This window comes from Equus przewalskii, chromosome X (genome assembly GCF_037783145.1).
Source record: "Equus przewalskii isolate Varuska chromosome X, EquPr2, whole genome shotgun sequence".
Lineage (NCBI taxonomy): Eukaryota > Metazoa > Chordata > Mammalia > Perissodactyla > Equidae > Equus > Equus przewalskii.
Genome location: NC_091863.1, coordinates 123,219,892 through 123,244,844, shown reverse-complemented (window position 1 = coordinate 123,244,844; position 24,953 = coordinate 123,219,892). Strand labels below are relative to the sequence as shown.

At 40.1% G+C, this 24,953-nt stretch overlaps 1 protein-coding gene across 12 annotated transcripts in view; it reads left to right on the top strand.

Annotated features, from left to right (window-relative positions):
• Positions 1–24,953, top strand: part of MECP2 (methyl-CpG binding protein 2) — a 71,444-nt gene that overhangs the window by 5,737 nt on the left and 40,754 nt on the right. The gene's annotated exons all lie outside the window — the stretch shown is intronic.

The window sequence follows — 24,953 nt, the reverse complement described above, 5'->3', positions numbered from 1 at the left end:
GTGTAGACTTTAATTTTGTAAAAATGAATGGTTCCTTAATTTCTCAACTGTCAGGCTTAGTATCTCAAGCTTTTTTAAAATCAGTGGTCACTCCACGTTTGGTGTTTTGACACCTGGATTTCAGACATTTCGTGTGGTAAGGCAGAACGTTCTAATTGAATTTTTCCATTTCTTTTCCTAAGAAAAAATGTGTTTACACATAAGCTGCCATTGTGCTTCCAGCTGAGACTCCCAGGTAGCACTTTGTTATGTCTCTCTAGTGGTTTCTGACACCTCAGTCTAAAGCTGTGTGGACATCCGTAACAGATAGCCTCTTTAGGGACTGTTTAGGGACTACATGAGCGGCAGGGTTTGGGCAGAGTAGACCAGAAGGTGTGGAAGGAAGTGAAGAGCATTGCACTGCCTCCAAGTCCCCAATTTGGTTCCACTCCTCATCCTGTGACTCAAATTGTCCTTCCCCTTTACTGCTGTGGGGTGTGCTCTGGGCCCTGCTGACAGGACGTTCTTTGTACACCACGTATTTATGCTGGTGGGAGTTGTGTGGCTGGTGCTTTGTGCATTGTCTCAGAAATTGTGTGGACTAAATGTAATATGGGCAGTGAATGGGTTTCTTCTGGTGGATGCTAGGCCTGGGACGGGGGGCAGTTATGTTTTAACCGTCTTTTTCTCAGATTATGAACAGATTTTATAAAACAGGTAGTAGTGACTCTGCACAGTTTCTTCTAAGAAATGTAGAAAGGAAGAGATATTTTAAAACATATCTATTACTTATGAGTGGGAAAGACACGGCCATTTGACCTTCAAGGAACTTTGAAGGGAATTCTTAAAGGACAGAATCTGTCTTTAGTAGATAAGTGCTTGATATCTTATTACTTTTCTTCATTTCCTTTTTAAGAAATTATAAGAAATAATACGTGCTTTTGTAGAAAATTCAGACAATTTTAAAGTATACCAAGTAAAAAAGTGAAAGCTCCCCATTGCTCTCCGCGCCCAGTACCCAAAGTAACCACTCTTAATAACTTAACTTAGATCCTTCTGAATCTTCTTCTCAGGCTGTACAAATATGTACCTTTTGTATTTTTAACAAAATGAAGATGGTATTATACATATTCTGCATCTGTTCCTGGGATTCATATCTCTGCCTCATTTCTGTTAAATAGCAGCGTGGTCTGGTGCTGATTTACTGTCCTGCATTTTCTCCCTATTGGTTTTCCCAATGGTTCACTATTAAGGATACTACTGGATTGAACTTCCTCGTGTGCCAGTCGCTTTTTGAAGAACGGCAGCCTAGACTTGGAGTTGCTGGTGGATATCACCACATCGCCTTCCAGGATGGCTGTCCCAGTTCCCACCACAGTCTGAGAAAGTGCCACTTCTTGTACCCTCCCAGAACTGGATATCCATCTTTTAAATTTCTGCTCCTTGGGTTATTACTGAGGCCGAACTTCAGTAATCACTGGCCATTTGTATTTGGTCTTTGTGAATTGTCTGTTTGTGTTCTGCCTTCAGTCTTCCATCAGGATATTTCTTTTTAAGTCGATTTGTAAGAACTTGTAATGTGTTAAGGATATTAATTCTTTGTCATCATGCAGATATGTTTTCTACTTTGTCATGTATCTTTTGACTCTGCTTGTCTTTTTGATACATAAAATTTCTGTTATGATTTCTTCTGTTGCTTTTATACTTAGAAAGTCCTTTCCTACTCTTAAGAACGTGTCAGTGTTCATCTATATTTTCTTCCTAAAAAACTTGATGATGTACTATATTCATACACACATATTTGATGCATAAAAAAGAATCTTATAGGTAAGTGGCTTGTTTTCTTTTTCTTTTTTTGAGGCAGATTAGCCCTGAGCTAACTACTGCCAGTCCTCCTCTTTTTGCTGAGGAAGACTGGCCCTGAGCTAACATCCATGCCCATCTTCCTCTACTTTATATGTAGGACGCCTACCACAGCATGGCTTTTTGCCAAGCAGTGCCATGTCCGCACCTGGGATCCGAACTGGCGAACCCCGGGCTGCCGAAGCAGAAGGTGCGCACTTAACTGCTGCACCGCCAGGCCGGCCCATCATATGGTTTTTAAAATACCTGTTTTTGTATTTAATTTTTGGATGAGATGAGGTCTGGAGCCCACTTAGCCAGTTGTGTCGCAGCCATCCTCTAGTCTTCACTTCTCTCATGTGCTGACTTCAAATTAACAAAGCATCTCTTACTTCTTTCTTTCTGAATTTCTTCTTTGTGAGGCTTGATGACAGGCCTATCAGCAGATAATCATTTATTCATTCACCCAGTAAATATTTGAGCCCCTGCTTTGAGTCAGGGGTGGTACTAGGCCCTGCAAGTGCTGCCTTCTCTTTGGGAGCGGGGCTACAGGGCTTGTGATGCCAGCGGCCCGGCTGCAGTGCTCATTCTGGAAGATCCAAGAAAACAGTGGATCTTCACAAAAGTAGGTTTTAGATAAACTAGGAGGCATCCAGAGCGGGTGTGTGTGTATGTCTGTGTGTTTTAAATTCTGACATATAAGTTAGAGCTTTAGAGTAGACTGCAACATAAGCATGGTTTGTTTTCTAACTCATGTAATTGCAGGCTGGTTTTGTCTTGAATTATGATGAGGGCTTTTTGCTGTTGAAACAGTTCTATATTCAGCTAGCTCGGTTGTGATGAAATAAAAGTTGTGTACTGATAAAAATGGTAATTTTCTTCTATGATGACTTTGAGGCTTTTCTGTAACAGCTGATAAAAATAAAGACAAGCTTTTGGCGAGTATATTCTTAGGGGAACAAGTGTAATTTTTTTGCAGCTTGCATCATTTAAATCTAATAAATGCCCTCAAAACTGAAGTGGAATCCTGATTTGGATTGAAATTTTTTTTTTTGAGGAAGATTAGCCCTGAGCTAACTGCTGCTGATCCTCCTCATTTTGCTGAGGAAGACTGGCCCTGAGCTAACATCCGTGCCCATCTTTCTCTACTTTATACGTGGGATGCCTACCACAGCATGGTGTGCCAAGCAGTGCCATGTCTGCACCTGGGATCCAAACCAGTGAACCCCGAATATTTTTACTTAAAGAAGTGATATAAATGATTTATGATTAAGGAAAAGGCTTCTTCTATAAGGCTGGGTTTAAAAAAGGTTTTTTTAATAGGTGTCTAGTACAGAATGAAAAAGATGGTTTAAAAGGTTAAATATGATAAAAGATCTCCTTGCCACCCTGTCCTCAGACACCCATTTCTCTCCCTGGAGGCAGCCATCATTACCAGTTTCTTATTTATGTGTGTGTGTGTAAAGTTTTTAAATTGTGGTAAAATATACATAACATAAAATTTACCATTTTAGCCATTTTTTTATGCTCTTTGGTGAGGAGGATTGACCCTGAGCTAACATCTGTTGCCATTTTTCCTCTTTTTTTTTCTTTTCCTCCCCAAAGCCCCAGTACATAGTTGTATATCCTAGTTGTAAATCCTTCTAGTTCTTTTTTTTGTCGTTTATTTTTTGCTGAGGAAGATTCACCCTGGGCTAACATCTGCTGCCAATCTTCTTCTTCTTCTTCTTTTTTTTTTTTTTTGGTATGTGGGTTGCCACCACAGCGTGGCCGCTGACAGATGACGAGTGCTGTAGGTTGGCACCCAGGAACCAAACCCAGGCCACTGATGGCAGAGCATGCTAAACTTAACCACTAGACCACTACGGCTGGCTTGGGGCGGTGCTTTCTGTGTGTGTGTGAGGAACATTAGCCCTGAGCTACTATCTATTGCCAATCTTCTTTTTGCTTGAGGAAGATGGTCCCTGAGCTAACGTCCCTGCCAGTCTTCCTCTACTTTGTATATGGGATGCTGCCACAGCATGGCTTGATGAGCAGTGTGTAGGTCCACGCCCAGGATCTGAACCTGTGAACCCTGGGCCACCAAAGCCAAGTGCTCAAACTTAACAACTATGCTACCGGGCTGGCCCCCTTCTAGTTCTTCTTTGTGGGATGCCACCACAGCATGGCTTGATGAGTGGTGTGTAGGTCTGCGCCCAGGATCCAGACCGGAGAACCCCGGGCCACGAAAGCGGAGCATGTGAACGTAAACCACTACACCACCGGTCTGGCATTTTTAAGTATAGAGTTTAGTGACACTAAGTACATTCTCATTGTTGTACAGCCATCACCACTGTGCATCTCCAGAACCCTCTTCATCTTGCAAAACTGAAACTGTCCCCATTAAACCATGACTTCCCATTCATTCCTCCCTCGTCCTCCAGCCCCGGCAATCACACTTCTACTTTCTGTCTGTATGAAATTGACTCTTTTAGCTACCTCATATTATTTTATTTTACTTTATTTGTTTATTTATTTTTTTGAGGAAGATTAGCCCTGAGCTAACTGCCGCCAATCCTCCTCTTTTTGCTGAGGAAGACTGGCCCTGAGCTAATATCTGTGCCCATCTTCCTCTGCTTTATATGTAGGATGCCTACCACAGCATGGCTTGCCAAGCGGTGCCATGTCTGCACCTGGAATCCGAACTGGCGAACCCCAGGCTGCCAAAGCGGAATGTGCGCACTTAACTGCTGTGCCACCAGACTGGCCCTATTTTATATTTTTATATTTGTGTTTATGCATATATTTTATGTGTGTGTGTTTTTACATAAGCAGTTAAAAACCGTGCACATTTGTGAGGTTTGCTCTTTTTAGTTAATGTATGTTAGAGATTGTTCGGTATCAGTTCCTGTAGAACCGTATCATTTTTAAGGATTGGGTTAGTAGTCCCTTAGATGTATGCACTGTAATTTACTTAACCAGTTTTCTGTTGATGGATAGTTACGTTTCCCTTGTTTTTTATTTCACTAATAATGTAGTGAATAGTCTTTTACATGTACCTTTTTGCTCACTGCCAAGTTTATCTGTAGGATAAATTCCTAGAGATGGGACTTACTGGGTCAAAGGATATGTGCGTTTTAAACTTTGATAGATATTGTTAAATCAAGGATGCCCTTTTAATTGGACAGTTTTAAAGAAAAGGGTACAAATGAGTAGATAAGCACGTAAATTTATGACTGCAATGCTATTTGTAGAGATTAGAGAACTGTTCATTAGGTTAGGAAGAAATAATTTTTAGCATTTCGCACTAGAGAGCAAAACTTCGGAAGCTTCCATATCATCAGATGTGACCTCGTATGAGCAGAACTTGTTTGGCAGGACCTTTACTTGGCAGGGGGAACTTCAGCCAGTTCTCATCTGTATATCTTGAAGAAAATGGAGCATTTTGATTTTGGTACTAAGTTGTGGTGGCTCCTTGGGACTCAGGGTTGAAGAGTCTCCTGCAGCTGCTGGATTTTCTGTCTCGTTTGCATTGTGATATGCATAGGGAATATCCTGGAAGTATTCGGGACCAGAGTGCTGTTGCTTCGTTTCTCTTTAACTGTTGTACTCTTTATGTGTAGAGCAGTCCTTTATTGTTTACCCTATACTGAGCATCTGTTACGTGTTGGTTACTGTACTAGATGCCAGGGACTGTCCCTCCCCCAGTAATCTTCTGGTCTAAAGGGAGATACGGACAGGCAAAAAGGCCATTACTTCACAAGGGGCTAAATGGTATGATGAAGTACTGGCCACTGAAGGAGCGCGTAAATATTTGAGGGATCCCACCTAGACTTCGGGGTGGGGTCAGGGAAGAGACTTCTTTGAAAAGTGACCCCCAGGACTTAAACGATAAGGCAACATTAGCTAGTTCTGGAGAAAGTATGAGTAGGGGAGAGACCAGCACGTATGGAGGCTCAGACAAGAGAGAACTGTTTGGCTGGGTCTGAGGAGTTCGGAGATGAGACAGGTGGAGCAAGACAGGCCAGGGGGCTAGGAGTGGCTTCCTACCAGGGAATGCTGGTAGGAAATCAGACACAGCTGCACCAGCTCTGCCAAATAGGCTTGGCTTTCTTTCCAAGCTGCAGCACACTCTGAGATGTTCCTGAGCCCCAGAAGGCAGTGTGAGGCGCTCTTCACCATCCATTCTGTCCCCTTTTCACCTTGTGCTGCTCTGGAGGCCATCTGCTCTGAGCCGACTTCCCACCCACTCATCAGGGCCCTGGGGCTCCCACTCCAGATCTCTTCATGGAACCTTCTTTCCTTTGACTGCTACCCTGGGAGGCCCCGGGGACCCATAAGGAGAGGGCTTCCCCTTCTCCAACACACTTCATTGTCTGATACTCAATCCTGGGAGGAGGGCAGGAGCTTGGATGGCGTGTGAGTCAACTATGGTACCAAACACAGTGCTTAGTTCTTCTGATTTTTATTTTTTTTAAGATTTTTTTATTTTTTCATTTTTCTCCACAAAGCCCCCTGGTACATAGTTGTATATTCTTAGTTGTGGATCCTTCTAGTTGTGGCATGTGGACGCCGCCTCAGCGTGGTCTGATGAGCAGTGCCATGTCCGCGCCCAGGATTCGAACCGACGAAACACTGGGCCGCCTGCAGCGGAGCACACGAACTTAACCACTCGGCCATGGGGCCAGCCCCTATTTATTATTCTTTTACCAAGACTTTCATGGTGAAGGAAGCAGTGTGTAAGCAAGCTCATTCCTGTCATGTCAAGTACTAGGTCCACTCTGACAGCCACTGTGGCCTGTACTGCTGTAATCTCCGCAAGCCTGGGCTCGGGAGGTGGGGTCGGAGCCCTCCTCGCAGCTCCTCTGCCCTCCCTCAGGCCATCCCGACTCTTCTGCCTTTGAGATCCTACCTTCCCGCAGTCCTCCTGGCACTCTTTCGTCCCAGCCTCCGCACTTTGCTCGTGTGGTAGCTACTCGGGTGCTTTCCACCCAGACTTTGGAAATGTTAGCTGTTTGTCCTGTTCACATCAACCTCCTTTTATGGAACTCGAATGTGACAGCTCCAGCAAAATCTCAGCCCATGGTTGCACTTGCTGCCCTGCCTCCCCGAGGTAGCCCGTCCCTCAGAGGTGATGGGGATGCTTTCTATGCAAGCTTTATGCTGTGTTACATGTGACAACATATAACACTTGAAAGTGTTTTGCAGATTTACAGAGTGGTGTCCTCCTGTATGTAACATGCTGCAACTGGCTCTTTTCACTCAGTGCCTCGCTTTTGAGCCTGGTCCGTGTTGCTCTGTGCAGACCTTCACTCATTTTACATGTCTCCTTGTGCTGTAGACACATCTTTACAACAAAAGCCCCACCAGAGCCCTGAGGGAGAATGGAATTGTAGAGAAACAAGGATTGACATCTGGTTTATGTTTACATCCTTTGGTCCTATTAACTGAGGAGAAGATATTTTTGTTTCTGTGTTTGTGAAAGCTTTCCACAAAAAAAGGCATCCATTTTCTGGACTTATTAATCGGGCAATCCAAAGATTTTATTTTTAGATTTGAAAGAAAGCAAAGCAGGCTTCTGAGATATGCACATTTCCCTTCATTCCCATCTCCTTTTGCACACTCCATGTTGCTGCTAAAACACGAACTTGAGCACTTTTTAGCATGAGCTGACTTTCCACGTGTGAATTATTTTTGAAAACATTAAAGCATTTTGGTTTTTCTGGGGCTTCTAGTGGTATTTAAGTTTTGACATTACTTTGATAAGTTATATTTTAAATTTGCACATATTTAGTAACTTATTTTTAAAATGTTAAATTTCAGTGTGTTTCTGGTTTTTGTGTTTTTGTAAATAGCAGAAGGTATTGGTCCATATTAAGTATTAATTTGCTCTAATATTTTCAGCTGTTTTTGGAATTATACTTGGCAAAAAAACAGACTGACGTCTGCAGTTGTAACAGTTTGTCTTTTTGTCCTTTTTAACTCCAGAATAAGTAATTCTAGTGAATTTTTTTCTAGGCTTGTAAGAACAGGGGAATGATTAAAGTTGTCATAATACTTAAGTAGTTAGGGAAGGTTCAAAGTCTTTTTTTTTAAGTGGTATCACCCTATAAAAGTTAATGTGGCTTGTAAGCAACTGTGTGAAATTTCTTAACCACTCTTCCAGGTTAAGAGAAAACAAATGAACAAAAACAGTATTTATTAAGGTCTTGATTTTTTTAATTACACCAGTAAAACATCATTGTAGAAAATTTGGAAGATGCATATGGAAATCACTCTGGAAATTCTACCATGTGGAGAAAACTGCTGTTACCGTTTGGTGTGTATGTTTCTAGACTGAGGGCTCCTACTCAGACTGGAGAATTCAGGGGTTCTGTGGCTTTGGGTGGGAAAAACACTCCATCTTTATTTTCACTCACCTAAAAATTCAGATTTCCCTGAGTGATGACCGTAGACTATGGTAGTATTACGAATACATGTGACTTTGTCACCACTAGAGATCAAAGATACTTTCATACCATATTATAGTTCCAGATATTTTGAAATATCATTTGTGCTCATTACTGCTTCAAACTTAGGGTAGTTATTAGACCCATCTCTAGATCTGGTTATTTAATGGTTTACTAAAGAAGCACCTACTACTCTAGCACTGATTCTCAAAGTATGTTGTTAATCGATTTCTATGCGTTTTATTTTATGCATTTCAAAACATTCTTCTGAGGAGGCGTCCAGAGGGCCAAAAGGGTCCATGGCAGAAAAAGATGAAGAACGCCTATTGTGTACGTACCATACAGCTACATATATAAGGACAGCCAGCACTTGAGTAGTAAGTGTGTAGGAGAAGGAGAGCAAGGAAAGCCCTAGAGCAGAGGTGCAATAAAGGGAAACAAAATGACGTTTAAAGCTTGGTTCACATTATTATCTCAGATATTTTTGTGAACACATTTAGTGTTTTACAGATACCACGCAAAGTGTAATGCAACTAAAACTGTTTAAGAACACTTAATACCACATAAATTGCTTAGTAAATAATAGCCTAAAAGTTACCTTTGCTGTTGGCATTTTAAACATCCTTTAAAAGTCTTCTTTATGCACCCATGTGCGTGCATACATATTGTTTTAGATAAATGGGATCATGTAATATGTGCTGTAGTAACTTCCCTTCTCTCCTCAATGATATTTTGTAGATGTCTGTCTATGTTGGTAAAAATAGATTTGTGTCATCACTTTTCCCTAAAATAAAAATAACGTAATTGCATCTTCTAATTACAAAAGCAATATCTGTTCAATGAAAAAAAATGTTTAGAAAGTATAGAAAGGGGAAAAGTAAGAATTGCCCATAAATCTGCCATCTACAGATAGATGATGTCTGGATAATGTCTTTACATCATCATTTTTAATGACTACATGACATCGCATTGATGGCTAGGCCTTGATTTAATTAGGGGCATTTCCATTGTTTCTGCGTTTTTAGTGCTCCGAATGACGGGCACAGCTGTGTGCTGACGATTCTACTGTGTGCCTGCATCTTTAACCTCCCTCTTGAGCCCCACGTTGGATGGCCTCTTCAGTGTTTCCACTTGAGTTGCTCATAGACATCTCCAACTTAACAAGTCCCAAACAGAACTCTTGCTTTTTTTCCCCCCTTCAAATCTACTGTTCCTCCTGTCTTTTCTATCTCTAGTAAATAACATCAACATCCACTCAGTTACCAATCCAAAATCATAGGAGTTGACCTAGATTCTGCTCTTTTCCCTCACCTTCCTCTGTTTCACCAGCAAGTCCTGTGGGGCTCTACATTTAAAATGTACCCCAGAACTAACCACTTCTCACCATCTCCACTGCTAAGACCTCAGTCCAAATCACAAGTCATCTTTCAGATGGATGCAGCAGGACTTTGGGTGACATATTGTACAGCTTCCTCACCGACACTCATGAAACACTACACATTTCATAGGACTGTTTGTTATAATGACACTCAATTGTAAATAGTAGGATTGTTCCATGTTTAATAACTTTTTCATCTGGCCAATACAATTCAGTTTAAGTACGGAGTTTCTTGCTGCTCCATGCTGAAGGATCTACAGTTCATTAGGTTGTCATCCAACCATTCATTACATGATGGAGTCAGGCGGCTACAGTACTCTGGGTACTGTGATAGGCAGGCTGTAGGGTGACTGAGACAGATTGGTACCTTTCCTCCTGGAGCTTAAGTTTGGTGGGCAAGATAGACTTTAAGTAATTCACAAGTAATTGTGTAATTACAACGGATTAAGTGCCTTGAAGGACAAGTATGGGGGGGGCTCGCTGTGACCGTGTGTTATGGGGGAACAGCTCAGTCTTGGGAGGGAGAAGGAAGCCTGCTCTAAGGAGACAGTGCTCAAGCTGGGAACCAAGGGGTGAACAGAAGTGGGCAAGGCACAGAATGGAGCAGGGCTTTCTTGACAGAGAAGAGCATGTGTGAAGGCCCTGAGTCTGGCAGGAGCTTAGCTCTCTGAGGCACTTGAGAAGCCCTGTGTGGCTGGAGCAGAGTAGGGTTTAGGGGGTGTCATTGATCTGGGCAGAGAAGTTGAACGGGCTGGGTGCAAGATTTTTGATGTTGACGTCAGAGCAGTAGGAAACTATTGAAAGCTTAGGTTGTTTTGTGTTCTGAGTTTTTATCAAAATATTACAGCCACTCGATAACAGCATAACCTCTCTCAAAAGAGGTTGGTGAAAACAAGTCTGCCCCTTCCCCTTCCTCTTCCATGACCCAGAGATGACGGCTTTTAACCATTTCTACTTTTAGTTTCTTTGATGGTTACCTCAAAACTAAATCATATGCTTATACATCTTTCTTGATTTGCCACTTTGGGGAATTAAATTAACTCCCTGAAATGAAGGAGGACGACTTAGCTTACATCACCTCCCATGTTGAGATTCATATTTACATTTTCTCTAACTTTAAACAGAGTTCCTCTTCCATCAACTTTAGTCTAGATGACACTTCCCCTCTGTATAAGATGAGGATATTAATGACCTTGCTTTTCCTTCCACCTTCCCGCCTCCACCGCTTCTGCCTCCTGAGAGCTATATGTGACCGTATCTGTTCTTAAAATTGTTTTTGCTCTGCCCTGCAGCCACATCCAAGTGGTCATAGGTTAGTTCTAACGTTGAAAACCAGTCAACACCATTGACGTTATTATGCATATACGAATATTGTTCACTGTGGGGCCAAATAAATGCTAGGATTGCATTTCCTTTCTAGGTCTGGGTCACAATCGCTGAACCACTCAGAGGAGAAAGACCGATCAAAGTCAAATGAATTCTCTTTTCTTAGTCTCCGTCATCGGCTTAAAATCCTAAATCCTCGCCAGAATTCACCCTGCTTTGTATTTGGACCTTGATTTTCTTGTACAACTCTTTTTTTTCCCCACTGTTTCTGATTGCCTTTCGCTTTTCTTTTTTAAGATTGGCACCTGAGCTGACATCTGTTGCCAGTCTTCTTTTTCTTCTTCTCCCCAAAGGCCCCCCGTACATAGTTGTATATTCTAGTTGTGAGCGCCTCTGGTTGTGGCATGTGGGATGCTGCCCGAGCATGGCTTGATGAGCGGTGCCATGTCTGCACCCAGGATCCAATTGGAGAAACCATGGACCGCCTGAAGCAGATTGCGTGAACTTAACCACTTGGCCACGGGGCCGGCCCCTTGCTTTTCTTTAATAGTATTCCCTGATCTTGTTGTAAAATCCTCTCAGCCATGCTGCTTTTTTCCCTGTGATTTTTGCATTTTTCCTCCAAAGGCCTTCCTCTCAGAACTCTCTTTCTTTCTCTTGCAATCTGGACAAGTACTTGCTCGCTAAGGTTGTACACAGCTGCCACCTGGATCTTCCCTTCTCTGAGCTCTTGGGTTGGGGCCACTATTTCCCAGAACCCATATCTTTTACTTGGTTTACTCCTTGTTTTCTGGAATACATCTTTAAATAACTTGCTAAGATAGGGCACGTGGGTAGTAAACTGTAGTGGACACTGTTTTCACTTACCCATATCCATTTCCTCTTTCTCTGTTCCTAACAGGACCCTGGTGTTCACCTTTCCACCTTATTCCCAACTCCAGCGAGGATCCTTAAGTCATTCTGCACATTGCATTCCCTTGGCAACTGTTATTGATCAAGGCTGGACCTATGATCTTAGTTGGTCCACTCAGACTGAAGGGAAGGGCTTTCATGGCATGTTCAGGGAAGGGTTTTTCCCCCTCACTGGATATAAATAAGGAACGTGCTGCTGGCAGTGTGTACCTCAGACAGAGGGACAAAGCCTGAGAACAGCGCTTCCTCACCAAGGATGATGGAACAGAGAGACAGGAGGAACCTTGGCCCTGCCCCAGCTCTGGGCTTCCAGTTACATGAGAGAATATATTTCTTATTGTGTAAGCCAGTTTGAGTTGGCTTTTGTGTTTCTTAACAGCCGAAAGTGTTATAACAGACGTGTCTTCTGAGTGACTGGTTGTCAGAAATGCCTTTCTTCTGCTCTTCTACCAGATTGGCTGAACGTAGGATTCCAAGTTGAAAATCATTTTCCCTCCTGTCTGTGCCGGTCTTCCTCCATTTTGTATGTGGGATGCTGCCACAGCATGGCTTGATGAGCGGTGTGTAGGTCTGTGCCTGGGATCTGAATCAATGTACCCCAGGCCACTGAAGCCAGGTGTGCAGACTTAACCACTATGCTACTGGCTGGCCCCTGATTGTAGTTCTTTTGTAGGTGGCCTTCTTTTCTCTCTCCTTTCCTGGAGAATTTTTAGGATCTTTTCTTTTTATTTAGTGTCCTGAAATTTCATAAGAATGTGTCTAGAGTTGTGTCTTTTTCATTCACTGTGCTGGAGTCATTCAATCAGAATACTTTTGTCTGTTGTCAACTCTTTTTTAAAAAAATACGTTAGTTTCTATCCTTCCAATTTCCCTTACTTATGGAGATTCCTGTTAACTTAATTTTGAACTTCTTATATTGGTCCTCTGTCTTAGCCTTCTCTAATATTTTCCATTTGTTTGTTTATTTATTTATTTATTTGCTCTGAATTTTGGAAGATCTCCTAGACTTTTTCTCTCCCTTCTGTTAAGTTCTTTATTTCAGCCAAATCTTTTTTTCTAACTTATTGGGAAGCCTGTGCACCCACTGCCTAGATCCAATGATTGTTAATATTTTGACATGTTTTCTTGGTCTGTATAGATATGTGCATTTTTATACCTTTTTGCTCACCGTTTGAAAGGAATTCACAGACATCATGACATTTCATCCCTAGCTGTTTGGGCTTATGTCTCCTAAAAATAAAGACATTTTCCAATAAAAGCACAGTGCCCCGAGCACATCTAAAAAATTAACAATAATTCTCTAATGTCATCAGACAGCCGTTTCAAATTCTGATTTCCCCGAAATGTCTCTTATAGCTGTTTGGTGGGGGGGAGCTAGTAAGCAATTAGGATTTATACCTTGCATTTGAGTATGCTTCCTTTGTCTCTTAATAAGAACAGCCTCCCTACCTCCAGTCCACCTGTGACATAGACGTTTTTTTTAAAGATTTTATTTTTCCTTTTTCTCCCAAAACCCCCTGGTACATAGTTGTGTATTTTTAGTTGTGGGTCTTTCTAGTTGTGGCATGTGGGATGCTGCCTCAGCATGGCTTGATGAGCGGTGCCATGTTCACGCTCAGGATTCGAACTGGCGAAACCCTGGGCTGCCGAAGCAGAGCACGTGAACTTAACCACTCGGCCATGGGGCCAGCCCCTAGACTTTTTTTTTAAATCAATTCTTTTTTTTTTTTTTTTTTTGAGGAAGATTAGCCTTGAGCTAACTGCTGCCAATCCTCCTCTTTTTGCTGAGGAAGACTGGCCCTGAGCTAACATCCATGCCCATCTTCTTCTACTTTATACGTGGGATGCCTACCACAGCATGGCTTTTGCCAAGTGGTGCCATATCCGCACCTCAGATCCAAACCGGCGAACCCTGGGCCACCGAGAAGCGGAACATGCGAACTTTTACTGCTGTGCCACCAGGCCGGCCCCTAATCAATTATTTTGACATAGACTTTTTGAAGCAACCAGCCCAGTTGTCTTAAAGAAGACCCACATTCTAGATGTGTCTCTTTTCCTGTTTATCCCTTATATTAATTGTAAATGAGAGGTAGGTTCTGCTAGCTTGTTTAGGTAAACATTTTGGACAAGAATATTTCATGTTAGCGTCAGATTAGGAAGCACATACTGGCTGGTTCCCCCGTAGTTTGTGATGCTGCATTTTACCACTTGGTTGAAGAAGGAGATGATTTCCACATCTTTCCATTGCAGTTGTCCAGTTTTCCTATTGTAATTGTGTATGTAATCTGTGGTGTGATGCTTTGGCACCATACAAAGATCCTGTTGCCCAATAGCCATTCACCTAATGGTTTTAGCATTCATTGATGACCCTTGCCTGGATCTATTATTACATTGGGGGTTACAAAATGATGGATTTTCTAATTCTGTCATCTTTTCTACATTTAATATTGGTATTCCTCTGTAAAGAAATTTCCCTCATCAAGTAAGGGGGAACTGTATTTTCTCCCAAAAAGACAGTATAAATGCTGAATCTTTGCCTTTAATTACTAAACTAATGACTAAATTCCAGAATAAGGAGTTGGTGTAATAGTCACCTCAAATGGTGGCAAAATATTTGCTGTTGTGTTTTATCTTCTCTTTCATGTCAGTATGGACTAGTGAAGTTTTATTTATTGGATGCTTTACAATTCAGGTGCAGTCACCTTTTTTTTGATCAATTTATTGTAAATTTGGTCAGTGAGAGTCCCTTCATGCTGGCACCTGTGTCCTCTTGGCATTCCCTCATTAATTAGTCTTTGAGCAATTCTTTGCTTTCTGGCACAAGACATTGCATCCCACAGTGTGCTTTTCCTGCCCCAGAACTGGTTCCAAGAGTTCTGGTTCCTTTTAGTGGGAAATGATATTTAGAATCCAAGATTTGAGTGCTAGATATAGTCATTCTTACTGGAGTGAAATTGCGTCTAGGCCCTTTCAGTGGACAAAGCTAGAAAATACATTGAAAAAAAATTTAAACTCATGAATACACGATGATATCTTCTTTGGAAATTTAACATTAGAGGGTTTGTCTTTAACTTTTAATTTATCCTTATATATCTTTCTCTTACACTGAAAATGTTGATTCCTAATTAACATTAACATAGTTAATTGTTTGTCTTACCTTGTAATATGTATAAAATAGTTATAAAATTGTACAAATATTATCTCTAACAATAAAAATGCGAAATGAAGTTCAAGATTTCTTTTTGTGCTTAGGATATATCTCAGTAAGGATGCAAAATCAGGATTATTGTGTTCAAAAGTTGCCTGGGGGATTTGCTTCTGGTAGTAGTGAAGTAGCCCATTTTGGACTACCCCTCTTGCAGGTAACACCTAAAAACTTTGGACAAAAATTAAAAACAACTTAAAAAGGCACTAGAATGTACCTAAAAGTAGGTAGAAACTGGAAGGAAGTTGATACTTGGAAGATGGGAACTGCATTAGGTGAATTTCCTGTTTGTGATGGTTTTTCACCTGAGAGAGTCCTAGTGAGTGCTGCTGCGGGGAGTCTGAGACTTGGATAGAGACCCACAATCTCAGGGGTTGAGGAATCAAGAGGACAGAGTTCAGAGCAACCACAGCAGCTGGAAACTTGGGCAGAAGTCCTGGAAAGCAGTTAACCACAGGCAAGGGACCCAGATTCTTCATATAAACTCTGCTGAGTTCCAGTCTAGCTAAGGCAAAAGAAATAAACAGAGATTTCAGCTGCTGCCCACCATAGGGAAGACAGTTTGGAGTTTGAGTTCTATCAAGTTAACTGCCTGCTAAAATAAAAAATCAGTACTCTTCATTGGAACATAGCAGAATCTGAAGTCTGACGGTGTATTACTCACAATGTCTGGACATTTGAAGAAATAGGAAAATGTGACTCTTACTCAAGGGCAAGAGTAAGCAAATTTTTTTCTATGCATAGTAACTATTTTAGGCTTTGCAGGCCATACAGTCTCTGGCACAACTACACAACTCTGCTATTGTAGTGTGAAAGCAGTTATAGTATGTAAACAAATGGGCATGGCTGCATTTCAATAAAACTTTATTTACAAAAACAGGCAGTGGGGCAGATTGGGCCTGCAGGTCATACTTTGCCCACACCCATTCAAGAGAAAAGACAATCAATGGTAATCTATCCCAGGATGACCCAGATGTTGGGATTAGCAGAGAAGGATTTTAAAGCAGGTGTTGTAACTATGCTCAAGAACATAAAAGAAAATATACTCATAATGAAAGAACAAATCAGTAGTCCTAAATCCAATCCGATCAATAGTTACATTAAATGTAAATGGACTAAGCATTTCAGTTAAATGGCAGAGATTGTAGACTGAATTAAAAAAGCAAGACCAAACTATGTGTTGTCTATAAGATAAGCACTTTCTTTCTTTTCTTTTTTGAGGAAGATTAGCCCTGAGCTAACATCTGCTGCCAATCCTCATCTTTTTGCTGAGGAAGACTGGCCCTGAGCTAACATCCGTGCCCACCTTTCTCCACTTTATATGTGGGACGCCTGCCACAGCATGGCTTGCCACGCGGTGCCATGTCTGCACCCAGGATCCAAACCGGCGAACCCCGGGCCACCAAAGTGGAATGTGCAAACTTAACCACTCCGCCACCGGGCCAGCCCCCAAGATAAACACTTTCAATGTAAAGACACAGCTAGGTTGAAAATAAAAGGATGGAAAAAGATATACCATGCAAACAGTTAGCATTGGAAAGCTGGAGTGGCAATACTAATATCAAAAAAACCAGACTCCAAAACAAAGGATATTACCAGTGATAGAGACACATTTCTTAATGATAAAAGGGTCAGTTCATCAGGAAGACATTAACGGTCATAAATGCGTGTGTATGTAATTACAGAGCTGCAAAATACATGAAGAAAAATTGGCAAAATTAAAGAGCGAAATAGACAAATCTGTAATCATACTTGGCAATTTTAATACCTTTGTCTTGGTAATTGATAGGACAAAACAGAAAAATCAGTAGGGATGTAGAAGATCTGAACATTACCAGCCACCTTGACCTAATTGACATTTGTAAAATAATGCACTCAACAACTGCAGAACACACATTCTATTCAAGTATACATGATACAGTTCAACAACATATCATTTACTGAACCACAAAACAAGTGTCTATAAATTTCAGAGGCTTGAAATCCTACAGATTATGTTCTTTGATCAGAATGAGATTAAATTAGAAATAATAACAATAAGATAACAATAAGATCTAGGAAAATCCCCAAATATTTGAAAATTAAACAACACATTTCTAAATAACCCATGGATCAAAGAGGAAATCACAAGAAAAATTAGAAAAGATTTCAAGCAATAATGAATTATAATGAAAATAGAACATATTAAAATTTATAGAATGCAGCTAAAGGAGTACTTAGAGGGAAATTTATAGCTTTTATAAAATGCAGTTATTAGAAAAGAAGAAAGGTTTAAAATTAGTGGTTTTGAGATTCCACCTTAAGAAGCTAGAAAAAGAAGAGCAAAGGAAACCCAAAGTAAGTAGAAGGAAGGAAGGAAGTGATAAAGGTAAGAGCAGAAATCTATGAGATAGAAAACAAAGAATAGAGAAAATTAACAAAGCCAAAAGTTGGTTCTTTGAATATAAAGTCATGCATTGCTTAACGATCGGGATACATTCTGAGAAATGCATCATTAGGTGATTGCATCCTTGTGTGACTATCATAGAGTATACTTACAAAAACCTAGATGGTATAGCCTACTGCACACCTAGGCTATATGGTATAGCCTATTGCTCCTAGGCTGCAAACCTGTACAGCATGTTACTGTACTGAATACTGTAGGCAGTTGTAACACAATGATATTTTTGTATCTAAATATAGAAAAGGTACAGTAAAAATACAGTCTAAAAGATAAAAAATGGTACACCTGTATAGGGCACTTACCACGATGGAGCTTGCAGAGCTGGAAGTTGCTCTGGGTGAGTCAGTGAGTGAGTGGTGAGTGAACGGGGAGGCCTCGGACGTTACTGTAACTACTGTAGACTTTATAACACTGTACACTCAGGCTGCACTAAATTTATAAAAAAAATATTTTTTAACTTTTTGACTCTTTTGTAATAACACTTAGCTTAAAAACAGACATATTGGGGCCGGCCGCATGGCCGAGTGGTTAAGTTCGCGCGTTCCACTTCGGCACCCTGGGGTTTCACCGGTTCGGATCCTGGGCGTGGACATGGCACTGCTCATCAAGCCATGCTGAGGTGGCGTCCCACATGCCACAACTAGAAGAACGCACAACTGAAAATACAAACTATGTACCAGGGGGCTTTGGGGAGAAAAAGGAAAAATAAAATCTTAAAGAAAAAAAGACATATTGTACAGCTATACAAAAATATTTTCTTTCTTTATGTCCTTATTCTATAAGCTTTTTTCTATTTTAAAATTTTTTTACTTTTTAAATTTTTTTGTTAAAAACTAACACACAAACACACTTGTTAGCCTAGGCCTACACAGGGTCAGGATCATCAATATCACTGTCTTCCACCTCCACATCTTGTTCTACTGGAACGTCTTCAGGAGCAGTGACACACACACAGCTGTCATCTCCTGTGATAACAGTGCCTTCCTCCGGAACACCTCCTGAAGGACCTGCCTGAGGCTCTTCTTGATGAAGTGTCACTCTTTTCAGAAATCTGGCCATGGTGGTTTGTTTGGTTTGTGTCTTTTTTTCCATCGTAGATTTGCTTGTAAGCAGATAATGCACCAGGAACATTCCTCTCTATTAATGAAAACCTTTCGGTCTTGAGGTCCATGTTTTCAAACTTTTTTTTTTATTAAGGTTATGAAAGTTAACATCCTTGTGAAATTACAGTTGTACATCATTATTAGTCATGTTGTAGGTACACCACTTCACTCCTAGTGCCCTCCCCCCACCCCCCTTTCCCCTGGCAACCACCGATCAGTTCTCTTTGTCCATATGTTAACTACCACCTATGAGTGGAGTCATACAGAGTTCGTCTTTCTGTCTGGGTTATTTCACTCAACGTAATACCCTCAAGGTCTATCCATGTTGTTGTGAATGGAACGACTTTGTCCTTTTTTATGGCTGAGTAGTATTCCATTGTATATATATACCACATCTTCTTTATCCAATCAGCAGTTGCTGGGCACTTAGGTTGGTTCCATGACTTGGCTATTGTGAATAATGCTGCGATGAACATAGGGGTGCATGGAACTTTTGGAATTGCTGATTTCAGGTTCTTAGGATAGATACCCAGTAGTGGGATGGCTGGTTCATAAGGTATTTCTATTCTTAACTTTTTGAGGAATCTCCATACTGTTTTCCATAGTGGCTGCACCAGTTTGCATTCCCACCAACAGTGTATGAGGGTTCCCTTTTCTCCACAGCCTCTCCAACATTTGTCATGCTTGGTTTTGGATATTTTTGCCATTCTAACAGGTATAAGGTGATATCTTAGTGTAGTTTTGATTTGCATTTCCCTGATGATTAGTGATGATGAGCATCTTTTCATGTGTCTATTGGCCATCCGTATATCTTCTTTGGAGAAATGTCTGTTCATGTCCCCTGCCCATTTTGTAATTGGGTTGTTTGATTTTTTATTGTTGAGTTGTGTGAGTTCTTTGTATATTATGGAGATTAACCCTTTGTCGGATAAATAACTTGTGAGTATTTTTTCCCAATTGGTGGGCTGTTTTTTTGTTTCAATCCTGTTTTCCCTTGCCTTGAAGAAGCTCTTTAGTCTGATGAAGTCCCATTTGTTTATTCTTTCTATTGTTTCCCTCATGTGAGGGGTTATGGTGTCCGAAAAGATTCTTTTGAAGCTGATGTCAAAGAGTGTACTGCCAATATTTTCTTCTAGAAGACTTATTGTTTCAGGCCTAATCTTTAGGTCTTTGACCCATTTTGAGTTTATTTTAGTAAATGGTGAAAAAGAATGGTTAATTTTCATTCTTTCACATGTGGCTGTCCAGTTTTCCCAGCACCATTTGTTGAAGAGACTTTCTTTCCTCCATTGTAGGCCCTCAGCTCCTTTGTCAAAGATTAGCTGTCCAAAGATGTGTGGTTTTATTTCTGGGCTTTCAATTCTGTTCCATTGATCTGTGCATCTGTTTTTGTACCAGTACCATGCTGTTTTGATTACTGTAGCTTTGTAGTATGTTTTGAAGTCAGGGATTGTGATGCCTCCAGCTTTGTTCTTTTTTCTCAGGATTGCTTTAGCAATTCGGGGTCTTTTGTTGCCCCATATGAATTTTAGGATTCTTTGTTCAATTTCTGTAAAGAATGACATTGGAATTCTGATTGGGATTGCATTGAATCTGTAGATTGCTTTAGGTAGTATGGACATTTTAACTATGTTTATTCTTCCAATCCATGTGCATGGAATGTCTTTCCATCTCTTTATGTCATCGTCGATTTCTTTCAAGAAGGGCTTGTAGTTTTCTTTGTATAGATCTTTCACTTCCTTGGTTAAATTTATCCCAAGGTATTCTATTCTTTTTGTTGCGATCGTGAATGGGATTGAGTTCTTGAGATCTTTTTCTGTTAGTTCATTGTTAGCATATAGAAATGCTACTGATTTATGTATGTTGATTTTATACCCTGCAACTTTGCTGTAGTTGTTGATTGTTTCTAATAGTTTTTCTATGGATTCTTTGGGGTTTTCTATATATAAGATCATGTTGTCTGCAAACAGTGAGAGTTTTACTTCTTCGTTGCCTATTTGGGTTCCTTTTATTTCTTTTTCCTGCCGAATTGCTCTGGCCAAAACCTCCAGTACTATGTTGAATTCAGAGTGGTGAAAGTGGGCACCCTTGTCTTGTTCCTGTTCTGAGAGGGATGGGTTTCAGTTTTTGTCCATTGACTATGATGTTGGCTGTGGGTTTGTCATATATGGCCTTTATTATGTTGAGGTACTTTCCTTCTATACCTATTTTATTGAGGGTTTTTATCATAAATGGATGTTGGATCTTGTTGAATGCTTTCTCTGCATCTATTGAGATGATCATGTGGTTTTTGTTTCTCATTTTGTTAATGTAGTGAATCACGTTGATTGACTTGTGGATGTTGAACCATCCCTGTGTCCCTGGTGTAAATCCCACTTGATCATGGTGTATAATCTTTTTGATATATTGCTGTACATGTTTTCAAACTTTTTAAGGAGCTTGTTGAGATCTGCAAAAGCTTCTGCTAAACTCTTCACTGTGAATTTTCTTGGGAAAGTTCTTTTTCTTCTCCTGCAGTTTCCTTTTCTCTTGCCTCTTCTTCAGCTATGTATTCCTGTCCCAGTTCCAGCAACTCCTCATTAGTCAGTTCCTCAGGAACCACCTCTAGGAGCTCCTCAGGGTCATCCTCATCTGTGCAGGTTAAAGTTGTTTGGCATCACAACCACAGCCTTGTTGGTTTTTGCAACCTCCACATCCTTGGCAGATGCTTTGAAGTCATGCATGAACCTCTTGAGTGTCTTTTTCCAGATGCCATTCATGCACTCCTTGGTGACATCATCCCAAGTCCAAGCAACGTTCTTGATACAGTCATAGATGTTGTAATCCTTCCAGAATTGCATCAGTGTCTTCTCAGTTGCAACAGTAGCCTGGGACCACTGTCGTATATGTAATCCGTCGTTGACTGAAACCTCGTTATTCAGTGTATGACTATCACCAAAGTTGATAATCCCCTGGCCAGACTAATCAAGATCAAAAGAGAAACACAGGGGCCGGCCTGGTGGCACAGCGGTTAAGTTCACACCTTCCGCTTCTCAGCAGCCTGGGGTTCGCTGGTTCGGATCCCGGGTGTGGACATGGCACTGCTTGGCACGCCATGCTGTGGTGGGCGTCCCATGTATAAAGTAGAGGAAGATGGGCACGGATGTTAGCTCAGGGCCAGGCTTCCTCAGCAAAAAGAGGAGGACTGGCAGTAGTTAGCTCAGGGCTAATCTTCAAAAAAAAAGAGAAACACGTAAGTTGCCAGTATCAGGCATAAAAGAGGCTATTACTAAAGCCTCTTCAGGCGTTAAAAGAATTATAAAGGAATGTTATGAACACCTGACGTTGACAACGTGGATGAAATGGACAAATTCCTTGAAAAACAGGACATATCAAAACTGACAAAATATGAAGTAGAAAATATTAATAGCCCTTCGTCTAGTAAAAAGATTTAGTTCATTATTGAAAAATTTTCCCACAGAGAAAACTCTAGGCCCAAATAGTTTCACTGGTGAATTTTAACCAATATTTAAGAAATAACGCTAATCTTACATAAACATAAGCCTTTAGAAAATAGAAGAGGAGGAAGAAGAAACACTTCATAGCTTGTTTTATGAGTCCAGCATAACCCTGATACCAAATCTTACAAAGATATTACATGAAAAGAAAATTACAGACCAATATCCTTCTGAACATAAATGTAAAAATCTTAATAAAACATTAGAAAATAAAATCCAACAATATGTAAAAAAGATAATACATCACAACCAAGTGAGGGTTTTCCCAGGAATGCAAATGTGGTTTAACATTCAAAAACCAGTGTGTAATTCACCATATTAAGAGAATAAAGGAGAAAAAGCATCTAATTATCTTAATAAATATAGAAAAAGCATTTGACAAAATTTAATGCCCATTCATAATAGAAACTCAGCAGATGAGAAATAGAAGGGAACTTCTTCATCTGATAAAGTGCACTTATGAAAGAGCTACAGATAAATTGTATTTGATAGTAAAATATTGAACATGTTACCCTTAAAATCAGGGAAAAGGCAAAGATGTCCACTCTTAATGCTTCTGTTCAGCATTGTACTAGAAGTTCTATCCAGTATGATCAGGCAAGAAAAAAGATAAAAGGCATTAATATTAAAGAAAGTAAAAAAATTTTTTTGGAGGTAATGTAGAAAATTTGAAAGAATCTATAAAAAAGAAAGAAAACAGACCTATACTAAAAGTGAATTCAGCAAAGTCTCAGGATACAAAGTCAGCTATACAAAAATTAATTGGAAAATGAAGTTTACAGTGCAGTACCAGTAGAAGTAATTTAATGAAAAATATACAAGATCTATACACTGAAACTGAAAACATTGCTGAAAGAAATTAAAAACCTAAATAAATAGAAAGACATACCACGTTCATGGATTGAAAGGCTGAATAATCTTTACAGTGTCAGTTCCCCATGTATTATCTGTAGGTTAAACATAATCCCAGTCATAACTGCAGGCTTTTTTGTGGAAATTGACAAGCTGATTCTAAAACATATATGGAAATGGGAATTATCTAGAATATCCAAAACAATCTTGAAAAAGAACAAAATTGGAACCCTTACACTACCTGCCTTTGACTGAGTGTAAATCTACATTAATGAAGACTACCTGATACTTGTCTAAGGATAAACACTTAGTTCAGTGGATGTGATAGAGAGCCCAGAAATTGACCAAACTTCTATGATAGTTAGATTTTTAACAGGTGCCAGAGAAATTCAGTGGGAGAAAGGAAAGCCTTTTCCGTAAATGGTTCTGGATGATAGCAAATGATGGCCATACCAAACAAAAATGAACCTTAACCCTACCCATATCAGTTTCCCAGGGCTGTCATAACAAAGTACCACAAACTGGGTGGCTTATAGCTTAAGGTGTTGACAGGGCCACGCTCCCTCTGAAACCTGTAGAGCGATCCTTCCTTGCCTCTTCCTTGCTTCTGGTGGTTTGCTGGCAATCTTTGGTGTTCATTGACTTGCAGCTTCATAACGCCATTATCTGCCTTTCTCGTCATGTGGCGTTCTCCATGTGTGTCTGTATCTTTACGTGGCTGTCATCTTATAAGGACACCAGTCATATTGGATTAGGAGCCCATTCTACTCCAAGATGACTTCATCTTAACTAATTAGATCTGCAACAACCCTATTTCCAAATAAGGGCAAGTTCTTAGGTACTGGGGGTTAGGACTTCAACACATATTTTTTAAGGAGGACACAATTTAACCCGTAACACTACCTGACACCATACATAAAAATTAACTCAAGATGGATTATAGACCTATATGTTTTAAAAGCTAAAAATATAAAGCTTCTAGAAGAAAACGTAGGAGAATAGCTTCACAATCTGAAGATAAAGGTTTCTGAGGATACAGAAAGCAATCACTATTAAAGGAAAAAAATGGGTAAATTGGACTTCATTAAAATTTAAAGCATTTGCTCTTTATAAGATACCATTAAGAAAATAAAAGACAAATCACTGAGAAAATAGTTGAGACAAATCATAGAGAAAATAGAAAGTCATATATCTGACAAAGGACTTGTATCTAGAATGTATAAAGAACTCCTACAACTCAATAATAAAAAGACAACCTATTTTTAAAATGCGAAAAGATTTTAATAGATACTTCACAAAGGAAGGCATCTGAACCATGACCAATATACATGAGAAAGTGCTCAACATTAGTTATCAGAGAAATGCAAATTAAAACCACAACAGTATACCACTACACACCCGCCAGAATGGCTCAAACTGAAAATTGACAACACCAAATGTCGCTGAGGACCAAATGTGGTGTGGGGCTGACTGGAAAGTGGCATCAGGGAGCTTTCTGTGGCTCTGGTGGCGTCTTCTATCTTGATAGGGGTTTGGCTTATACAGGTGCATGCACCTGACACAACTTATCAAATCAAATAATACACTTAAGATTTGTCATTTCACTGGAAGTAAATTTTATCTAAAAAAAAGAAAATAAATTTTCAACTCCAGTTAATAATATGCATGCCGAAGTGTTTGGGGATGAAGTGTACTGATGTGTGAACTTTAAAATGCATCAAAAATACAGTGGATGGATGGATGGATGAATGATGTCAACAGTGGAATCTAGGTGATAAACATGTGGGTGTTCTTTGTACAGTTCAATTTTTCTGTATGTTTGAATTTTTTCGTTATAATAGGAAAAATCACTTGAAATAATTCTTTTCTGTGTGGTTGTTATTGATTTGATATACAGTTAGGTTTATTTTTTGTTTTGTGGTTTTTTTCTGTCTTTATTTTTGAAATATGTGAAGTATTTAATGGTTCAAAAGTCAAGCCTAATTTAA